The sequence below is a fragment of the Vollenhovia emeryi genome, unplaced genomic scaffold (assembly GCF_000949405.1).
Source record: "Vollenhovia emeryi isolate VEMERY1.0 unplaced genomic scaffold, V.emery_V1.0 DF939247.1, whole genome shotgun sequence".
Classification (NCBI taxonomy): domain Eukaryota; kingdom Metazoa; phylum Arthropoda; class Insecta; order Hymenoptera; family Formicidae; genus Vollenhovia; species Vollenhovia emeryi.
In genome coordinates, this window is record NW_011967119.1 from 100602 (window position 1) to 110481 (window position 9880).

The window sequence follows — 9880 nt, forward strand, 5'->3', positions numbered from 1 at the left end:
GGATTCTTCATCATATCAATCACCGATGAGACTCATCGGGAATCGTCCGCCATTCTTCCTCGTGTAAAATGAATTTTATTACTGTGAACCACACGGAAAAAAACATTTAGCTGCTGTAGCTAAAACTTAGTTAAAATAGGGACAGCTAATATTTTTAGTTGTGATAGCTCAATATTTTGCTACAACAGCAAACGGTTTGCTGCCTATGTGCACATGTGCCTATTGTATTAGGTGCGACAGCAAACGGTTTGCTGTCGTAGCAAAATATTGAGCTATCACAACTAAAAATATTAGCTGTCCCTATTTTACTAAGTTTTAGCTACAGCAGCTAAATGTTTTTTTCCGTGCACTTCTGAAGGACACAAATTCCCATGTAAGATATAGCATTCGTTATTTCGAAATACTTGAACATTAAAGTACATTTATTAAATGCGTTATTTAAATATCATCGTTGGAAATATTATTCCCTGATGTGACTGTCACTGTAACAAATATTGCTTTTTGCTTCGCAAAAACGCAATTTTCTTCGAAGTGCCTAGTTTACATTCTGTCTGCGAATGAGGGTTCTAACAGCAAATTAATGTGGTTATCACGCGACGTACTAATAAACCGAGGTGATCGTTCGTCGGATGTAATGTACTGTTAGAATCAAACGGCACACGATTTCGCTTCACTTCATTACTAAAACAGCAAATTAGACAGAACGACTACTACGAAATATTGCGCTTTAAATTATTCACAAGGCCCCGCGAGTTTGTAGCCCGATAACTGTCGATACTGCAAAATATCGCGGCGGAAAGTTTGAGATATCGAAGTTCAGGTACAGGTAGAGTTTCAACGTTGATTCAACTCGATCGTAAGCGATGGTCGAGATAGAAAAAAGGGGGCGAGACGGAAAGAAAGAAGAAATGGCACAGAAAAAAAGGATGCAAAGGTTGAGAGAGAGAGGGGGGGGAGGGGGGAGAGAGAGAAAAGGGCAAAAGAGAAGGAAGGAGACAGCGTGATGGTGAGAGAAGAAAGGAGGAGCGGAGGGGGAAGATAAATCGTCGAAGCTGCACTCGGTGGCCAATAAATTGCGCGGCACAGCCCCGAGGTTACCAAGATTGCTACGTGTCACATTCTTGCGAAAAATTGGACCGATGGAAGTATCTTAAAGCCAGGCAAATACGCGTCACGAATGGACACGTACGCGAAAACGTCAGACCACCCACCCAATTGTAAAACTATGGCAAAAATAATGGGCCCTGCTGCGTCCATTCTCTCCTTCGGCAAATACAACGCGAGTCTACTCCTTCCGTCTTATCGTACATTTGAAAGAACATAAGGTCGCTTTACCATTAATCATTGATATTACGTGCCAAAACGGTACGTCACACGAAGAAATGTAAAACTGCCTTATGGATGACTTTTTAAACATTGCGCTGCTCCTCACCGATAAATCATTTAAACTTATATAAAGATTAATTAGTATCTCTCTTACCTTTATCACGCAGAGAGACAAATATTTATCATTTCGCGCGACAATATGAATAAGAGGTTACAGAAAATTCCTCAAGACGATATTATACGAAAGTATGTAAATGTGTGCAATTTTTATGTGACATTTCGATTTAATAATAGCATACTTAAATAACAAGAAAATTAAAAAAATCCCACTCTCGCCACCGGGTATTCTCTAAAAATTCACATCTTAAACATTTGCATTGAGCTTTCGTTCTTTATTTAATCATTCATTCACGACTTCCTGCTCATATGTTCTGTACTTGAAACGACGTAACCGTCCTTCGAGAGCTCCTTCGCCGGGATGCAGAACCGCTCTTTTGATCTTATTATTCCCGAAGGATAAGCGGTCGCCGATCGTAAAGGTCGTATCTCTTGGCACATCGAGTTCAATGAGGCACACGAAGATCCGGCAGGACGAGGCGAAAAAGAATCGCGCGCTACCACGGAAGAAGATGAAGAAGAAGAAGAAGGGAGCAAGCAGGAGGGCGAAATAAGAAACGCGAGAATAAGAGTGGGACGTCGAGAGGTTAGCGGGTGGTTCAACCAATCTTCCACTTGGTTCGAGGTTTTACGAAGGGGGTAACGAATAGGGGTGGCGGAGAGAAAGGACGATTGCCAGGGAGGCGGCGGCGGGAGCACTCCAGGAGTTTACGAGAGGACCGGTGCATGAACACGTCAAGGTGGGGCCTGGGGCACACCGGTGGTTACCGTCCCGAATGTCCAGCACGTGTGTGAAGTCGCATGCACGTGTGCGCGTAATATACGTACACACGGAGAGGCGGCGGGGACCTTGGAACCTGCCCAAGTCGAGTGTCAGGGCACACTGTACTCGCTCTGAATACCCGGCATTAAAGCCGACTATAACGCTCTTTGGATCTCGATTATCGGCGATTCCACCTTTGAGGGTAAGACATGCGACTCCGGTAGGAAGCGCCATTAAAGATCGTCCAGCATTTCAACATTTTTAGAATGGAAATTAATATATTTGACAGATGTGTTAAACGGAAAAGAATTTCTCCCAAAGTTTATCCCGAGAAATCATGTAATCGTGGGACAACGTGGCATCTTGAAGGACTCGATATTTTCGTTTGTTATAATGATTATTTTGTATAACTCAAGCTTCCGCTCTTAATTTATATTTATATTAATTTATTATAAGTAATTATTTGTTATATGCACACTTGGAAAATTTGTGGTTTCCCGTTAAAAAAATTTTGTGTTAAATGGTCAACACATTCATGTGTTAATTTAACAGATTGCTCTTATGTTAATTGACCTCAAATGTAAAATTATTAAAATAACTGAAAAAAAACGTTAAAACAACACAATGTGTACTTATTTTTTAATCTTGTGCAATAGATATGTTTTATTAGTAACAAGATTTATCTGTTAAAATTTACAGAATAAAATATTGATCTTATTCTATATAACATTTAACTTATTACATCTGTAAGATGTGAAACTTACATTGAAAAAAAATTATTTTGTCATTAAAAAGATGTTAATTTTACACAAAATTTATTTCAAATTATTTTGAGACTTGCATTTATTTTGTGTTAAAATATTAACAGAGTATAAGTGTGATCATTTAACGTATCCATATTATGTTAAATTAACACAAAAATTTGTGTGAACCGTTTGGGATATGTGATATCTGTTAAATTTAACACAAATTGTTCAACTGTGTGTCATTGAAAAGGATTTCATTAGTTGATCGAAACGTTTGACCATTGTGAATGTCTTTATACATTAAACTTTTGTATTCCGCATCTAACATCCTGCGTCGGCTCTTACCGCCTTCCTTTCTGTTTCTATTTTATAGTTTATTATCAGAGATCTTAGACTACATTCGTTCTGTAACTTTATAAAAGTTTTTTGAAATTTACCATTATTAGTAAAATGTATACAAAGCATAATGGTACAATGTATGGTAAAATTTCAAGAAACTCTCAGAAAGTTTCTCCAAATGCCACGTTGGCCAAAATTTACATAAATTTCAGGGTAAATTTTAAGAGAAAATTCTTTCTCTTATAATCTTCTCTCGGTGTTATTCGATTTTATTACTGTGCTAAATTTTCGAGTTACACATAAGACACAATATATTATTGTGTAAAAGTGAGCTATAATTATCATAATTATTGAATATTTGGGGTCAAGCTCAATGGGGAGAAGAAGGGAGGAAGCGAAGCACAATTTTACATTAAAGAAAGCGCGATATCGTTATAATTTCATCCGTTTGCTTATTTCTTGGCATAAAATTCAATTTAACACATCAGATCCTGGGAGACTTCTTTTCAGAAGAGAGCAATTCTTTTCACTTCTAAATCAATCGCGGTTAAAACAAATTTGAATAGGATCCTTATTACAAGGATTTAAAACAGAAAATCGCGTAAGGGCCTCGTAGGACTTAATGAATTAAGACAGAAATTAGAAGCTTCGATTCTTTCGATTATCAGGTAAGCGAGTACTTGTTTAAACTTAGAAGAAATGTAACAGAGATACGATAAGATACATAAAAAGATTCTTCTTACGTGCGTATTTGAGAATCGGACGTCTACCTGAAACCCTAAGTTTCCTCTTAATTAACGACTTCAGCTAATTTTTATATCGACGAAGCTGTAACAAATAATACGGGCGATCCTTTTGAACGGACGCGAAATTAATAAGAAACAACCCATGGTTGATCTGTCTCGCGCACTGCAGTTGCAAAAAGTTACAGTCTTTTTTTTGTTGGCATAACTTTTAATATAATTCCTTCTCTTGCGAGTACACTGCTTGCGTGACGTATCCGAGCATTTGTTCCCGGCGTACTTCGTAATTTACTCAGTGCGTTTGCATGTTTTATGGACGTTATATAAAACGTCGGAAATATACGGCGTCTCAAATATTTAAAGTTCGCTGGGGAATACGAGGCGAGACCTTCTCGCTCCCCTATCCTAGCTACGTTTGAAATTTCCACAGTCAATCTCTCTTTGCGCCTTCCTCGCCGCTTCGTATCTCGCCCCCGTCCCGCCACGTCCCTCCTCAGAAACCCGTCACGGCGTGCAAGTCTGCAGAAGCTCCGATGGAAGTTTGCTTTCGTAAGCGAACGTACCGCTTCTCTAACTAGCGCAAACGGAAACAGCTGAGAGAGAGAGAGAAAGAGAGAGGAGGGGGAGGAAGTAAAGGAAAGAGAAAGGGTGAGGGAGGGGGAGGATGGAAAAGGGAGAGCAAGCGAGAGAGAGAGAGAGAGAGAGGAGGGGAGGCAGAGGGAGGAGAGGAAGAGAGTCCAGCCAGTGGTTCCTGAGCAGGATCGGTGGTGCATACTAGCAAATCATACCTAAACTCCGAGGTTTGATTCCGCCTCACTCCCCGTTGATGCAGCCTGAGACTTTGGCCCGGAGGTATGTCTACTTAGTTTGCCAACTCATTACCCAATTATCGTTATAAGATCAGAAACCAGTCCGACTTCGTAGCAAAGGCGAATCGGGGTAGTCGGGTGGAAATCTAAAGCAATGCTAATTGCGCCCTTTCGGTTCGAGGGGAGGCCTCGTTAGATATGCAGCAAAGTGGACGTTAAAAAATAAAGTTTCGGGCAAAGGCTCCCTCGCCCTGCCACTCATTTCACGTTCGGATAATCGCATCGACCTCGCGCGGGGAGGGTAGGAGAATAGGACCGCAAAACAATTCCTCATTTCGCACGACTATCCGAATATGCGAGCGATTAATTAAATCAGCCACGGGCGGAATTAAGTTTTTATAGCGTTAACCGACACGACGATTAAGCCCCAGATGAATGCGGAATTGTAATTAACGATCCTCGTCAGCGGGCTCACTCTCTGCTGGCGTTACATATTTATGCCTGTCCGTAAATAGATGTGCGGCGCGCGCGTAGACCCGCGCGCGTACAGGGAAAACGGGACGACCGAAGACAATGCGGGCAGCGTGTTAATCCCGGGATACCACGTGTTTATCGCGGTCCGTCCAAGCGGCTCGAGGCCGCACTTGGGTGCCCCACGGTTCCCTTCGTACCACCGAGATATCAAGAGCCCAGCCTTGTCCAGTAGTGGTACCGAAGTCACCAACATCCGTGGCCACTAACTTACGTCGCGCGATTAAGTCAAGGACTTGCCACTTGGTGCATCGAGTAGCGCCGCGAGACACATATCTGCCGTTTCAAGCCACGGGGATTTATGTATGCAGCGGGGTCCGCATTATTTCGCTCGTTGAAAAATAATTCGACGCGTTTGGGATACTACGTTGCCGATAGCACGCGCATACTTTATAACAATAACGTTATATTGATATCTCATTATCGGCACTGTAGCGATTTCGTTAAATGCCATTGTTCTGATTGGCGTTAATGTCGTTAGTGACAGTTTATGTGGTTATTACATTGCACAATATTAAACTGGTATCGAAATTACGCAAACAACCGTGTACGCGTCGCTAATTAGCTTATAATTTCCACTGCGTACGAGTATCGAATTTTTAACGAAATAATCACACGTGATAACGGCGTGAATCGAATATTATCGGTAATCAAGCTTCGATTAATTATTACCGCACGCCACCGAGATTTTCATGCGAAGATAATGCAAAATACCAGGCGTTGTATTTTCATAAACGTCAAATGGCATTAGTAAACTGTACTCTAATGTTACAGAAATATTAAGATTGCATTGTGTCTACATATACGCGTAATATTTCCTTCTCAAGTAAATTAAGCCTTGTTACGGTGTATGGGGAAACTAAATACATTAATATCCCGGTATCTAATTGATGAGGCGAGAGGTACGAGGGGATGAAACTTGCGAAAGAAACTTTCCGCTAACAATCATAAAGCCTAGCAATTTCATCACTCGATCTAACACAAAGATACGATAAATGATTAACAAGGTGTCTCGCCGACACCCGGGGTCGTTGGCACGTAAAGTTAGTCGATACAATGCAACGTGTGCGACGCGGGCTGCCTTAGTTGGCTTCTGTGTCTTACGTACGGTTTCCGTCGGATGCGAATTCATCTCGAGTCGAGTGGTATTAACACACTGCCGTGCCGGTCGTGCCATTAAAAGATAATCTTCTCGTTGACCGAGGCGCCTAAACTCATTAAGCCTTAACTTTCGTAAATAGCTTTGACTATTACGCCGCGAATTACATTTAATTTCGCGCGGCAGAGACTGAAAAACCGCACTGCGTACAACTTAATTCGATTTTACTAACCTTCAGTAAATTTACGTTCGTTAGATTTAGTTTAATTTGGTAATACGTTAACAAGTGGCTATACAATAATAATAGAATCGCTAGAATAATTTTGTTGCGAGACTTGATTTCCGTGCGGTAACAACAGTGCAAATTAATAAATATACGCCATAAAAAGCGGCATATTTTGTTTTACAGTGAGGCGCATTCGAGATTAGTGGAGCGTCACACACAGTTATACAACCCGAGTAAAACGAATGGTTCGACATACATTATTCAATTAGGACGCGATGGGGGAGTCGTGCGAATGACATTGGGGGAAAACAGTGGAACAAGTCGAGAATCAAATTTAATTTCGCATTCGTAGCGGAAGGAAAAAAAAAGCTCGGACTCTGAGATACGTGTGTGATGAAATTGCCCGGCTGAAAAAGTTCGTTATGCCAAGGGACAGTCGTTATTCCAGTTAGATTTCAATCATTGTAACTGTGAGTAGCGGTTGAAAGAGTTACTTTGTCGAATCAAGAGCCACCAGTCGGTACAGATTAAAATGCGAGACGTACGCAGAACAGAATTAATTTTTTTCCTCGAAATACAAAATAAACTTCAAATTGTTGTTGTACAATTAAAATATTATTGCTTTGAAATTACTAACATTCGTCATTATTTTAAAATGTTCTTAGGACAATTGAAATACGAATAAAGAATTCGTGTCTTTTTAGAAATTGAGAAGATACAAATAAAGACTCTCTCCCCCTGTCCCCCCTTTCTCTCTTACACACATACAAAACACAGTGAGTTTCATCTAATAAATCACTTCAGATTTATTTCAACTAGAATGCAATTATTAAAGTTCAGCGATATCTCTCAAGCAATGTTTGTGAGGACGAAAAATGGTAATATAATGCTGAATAAAGAGAAACATTGCCCGGAAGAAAGTACGGCAAATTTCAATTTGGCTTTGGTATTGTAATTGTGCAACCGAATTCTCCAGCCTGTGCTAATAAATGTTATATCAAAAAACGAACGGCCCTGGTTTGATGTTTCGAGCGAAAACTTAACGAACTTTCGGCGGGTCCGATATAAAAATACTGCGCGAAGTAGTTGCATAAAAATATCTTTAGCAATATAAATATATAATGGAATAAATTATTCTTAGTGAATTTATTCAACGCGACTATTCAATTAGTCACTATTTGACCTCGCGAGAAAGCTCACGGAAGACTGAAAACGATCAGTGGCGGATATCGCGAACGCACGCGACGAATTTAAATTTGGCACAGGTCGTTCGCCTGCCTTCATTCCTCACGTTACACGACTGCAAGAGACTATCCAACCTGTTGGCTCGAGGCCGCATGCCGGAGACATGAAACCCTCATTCAACTTTCGCGTTACATATAATAAAAGAAGATCCGACATGTCAGTTTACATATGTACACTAGGAATCATTGATGTCTTCCCATATGAATTTAGGCACATGTAGAATACATATACATTTTCCATATATGTACGTGCAAGCAAAATCTATAAATGTGTCGATATGTGCACAAATTTATGGGAAGGCATCAGTGATTCCTAGTGTACATACATACAAGCCGTCTATCTCGATAAAATGATTTTTAGATCTGCAGAATGAAGTGTTAGTTAACTGAAATGGAGATCATTTCTTTATTGTCATATAATTACGTAAGTTTTATTAAGGAGATCGTTAAAGAAAGATATTTGTCCACAATACATTTTATAAATTTAATAGAAAAATTTTACTCTTCTGTTAGAAATATTAAAGCTAATCGATGCTGTATTATTGAAAAAATGTTTAAATTATTATGGAGAGAAAGAGTGTTATTGTTATTATTTCATATATTTATATTCACATACGAAATGACAGATTAAAATGAAAGATGATCAAATCCGCGATCAAAAGTAAAAACTGATACCCAGAAAAAGGTGGGACGTTCCGAATAAAACCAACAGAAATTTCAGTACCGTAATATCGATTTATGATTTAACAAATAAATTGAAATCTTAATAGGACAATCATTTAGTTTTTAACTTGCGCTTTAAGTCAATTAGGAAACAGGTGTACCTGGTTGGCATCAAATCTCAGCTAAAATGCACGGGCTATTCGCAGATTTACATTTCAGTAAAGTACAAAATCTCGCTTCCACATGGGCGGAGCACTGTCGCGTCGTTATTAAAACAGTCCCGACGGTACTTAATCACCGAGTACAAAATTCGCAATATGAAATACACGAGCTTTTTCCAGCCGCAATTTCCGCCAGCGCCTTCGTACACTTGACTAACTTCCAAGCGCCCACATACCAAGGTATTGCCTGCTGACGAGACAAATTGCGCACACGTTTTACAACAGTTTGGAGATATCTTTCGAATCGACACGTAATAATATAATAAAGATCATTAAATACCTATTAATCGCTTTACAACATGGGGTTTTAGTTAATCCGTTAAATTCTGTTCATTAAATACACAGAATTAATGCACGTAGCTCATTTTATATCAATTAGTTCGATTTTCCATTGGAACAAATTTAATCTCTGCATCTTTACTAATATTTATCACTTTCACAGGAAAAGGAATCAGTATATAAATACTTTTAGTATCTTCCTTCGCAAAACAGGAAACAGCTATTCCTATACAAAAGTGAGATGTCGTTCTTCATTGACATTCTCCGAAATAAGAATAGAAAGATAGAAAATGCATTTCAGTACTGTCAAATGTTGAACTATGACAAGCGTAATAGACAAGTTGACGTTTCTTCATGTCGATGTCGTGACATAAATAACGTTACAAGCGCCGACGACTCATAAATTCGAGCTCACGTGTTTTGTTTTACGGTTTTACGGTTCTGTTTTTTACAATTACTGCGTAAGATTTGCCGGAGTATCTATCGATACTGTTAACGTTTTTGCAAAAATATAAATTCAAATCTATTGACACAACCTCGGACATGACATAACAATGCGTAAAGATTACTTTAAAGGAAAAAAACTGGAGTTTTAAAATGCGATATCTGCAAAAGTTTTACGCAAACAATAATACAGGGTGGGGCAATAACTATTAGGACCTTAAATATCTTCGAATCTATAAGTCCCAGAAGAAGATTTGTGTAACCAAAATTTCACGGTACGAAGGGGGCTATTATAATAGCGATAATATTTTTGTCCAGGTGGAGGCGTTT

The 9880-nt window shown here is 39.4% G+C and overlaps 1 protein-coding gene across 4 annotated transcripts in view; it reads right to left on the minus strand.

Moving 5' to 3' along the window:
• The window catches only part of LOC105559968, a 427615-nt gene that overhangs the window by 79112 nt on the left and 338623 nt on the right, over nt 1–9880 (minus strand). The gene's annotated exons all lie outside the window — the stretch shown is intronic.